Below are 1,252 nucleotides of genomic sequence, written 5' to 3' on the forward strand. Positions count from 1 at the left end.
TTCACAGTTCTGGAGGCTAGTAGCTCAAAATCACTGTGTTGAAAGGGTAAAGTTGCTAATCAAGACTCTTGGGGAAGAAACTTTCTTCAGTTCCTGGTGGCTCAGGGCATTCAGAAGTGATTTAATTGACACCAATAACTATGTTCTTTCTGTTAGTAGGCGCCATCTAGTTGGTTCTGACTAACAGAGACCCCCATGGAAAACAAAAGAATACAATGCCCATTCTCGCATCATCCTCACAACTGTGGTTATCTTAGAGCTTACGTTGCAGTCACGTTTGCTTCCTACGTATTGAGTTTTAATTCATACTGATAGTATGGAAATTGTAAATTCAAATTTACTGTTGTAATTCATGCTAAAAGTTGTAATTAGCATTAAAGTCTTGTAACTTCATTTATAAGTGCTTTAATTCCACTTTGATTTCAACCATAAATGTTGTGTTTGAAATTGAAGATTTTTAATGAGACTACCAGCAATCCTGATGACATGTTTTTCTTCATACAGTTCAATATCAGAATTATTTGCTCTGGATAATTCATAAATAAGTGAAAGAATAAAATCCTGACACACGTTTCTTAATTTTAGGCAAGGAATATCCTTTGTCCAGTTGGAACAACTGCCTCTTGATCTATGTCCAGATTCTGCATGAGCACCATTAAGTGTTCTGGAATTCTTATTCTTAGAAATATCATCTACAGTTTGTTATGATCCATACAGTCTTGTGCCTCTTCATAGGCAATAAAACACAAGTAAACATATTTCTTGTACTCTATGCTTTCAGCCAGGACCCATCTGATATCAGAAATATCATGTATTCTTATTAATCCAATTTGAATTTCTGGCATCCCTGTTGATAGACTGCTGTCATGGTAATTAACTATTATATTTAGCAAAATTTTACTCGAATGTTATATCATGACATTATATCAGAGCAAAACATCACCTAGGCTTTACTCAGCTGAGAATTGTTCTTCTGTTTTGCCAGCAGGTACACACCCACAAAAGCAAACAAACAGAAAAAACAGAAAACCTTCACCACCCTGTGTTTTGAAGTCTATGTTCAAATACACTGTTTTTCAAATCATAGAGCTAGTACAGCAAGAAAACGAAATACCTGAGACACATTATCAGATACCAAGAGGTCCAAATAAGTTGCAAAACAACGTAGTTCAATTTCTATTTTATTGCTTGTCTTGTTTATATGATATATAATATAGATTTCATGGTAGATAACAATATGTGATATAGTTCT

The sequence above is a fragment of the Echinops telfairi genome, unplaced genomic scaffold (genome assembly GCF_000313985.2).
Source record: "Echinops telfairi isolate 266 unplaced genomic scaffold, ASM31398v2 ScPeMD7_7468;HRSCAF=8506_0, whole genome shotgun sequence".
Lineage (NCBI taxonomy): Eukaryota > Metazoa > Chordata > Mammalia > Afrosoricida > Tenrecidae > Echinops > Echinops telfairi.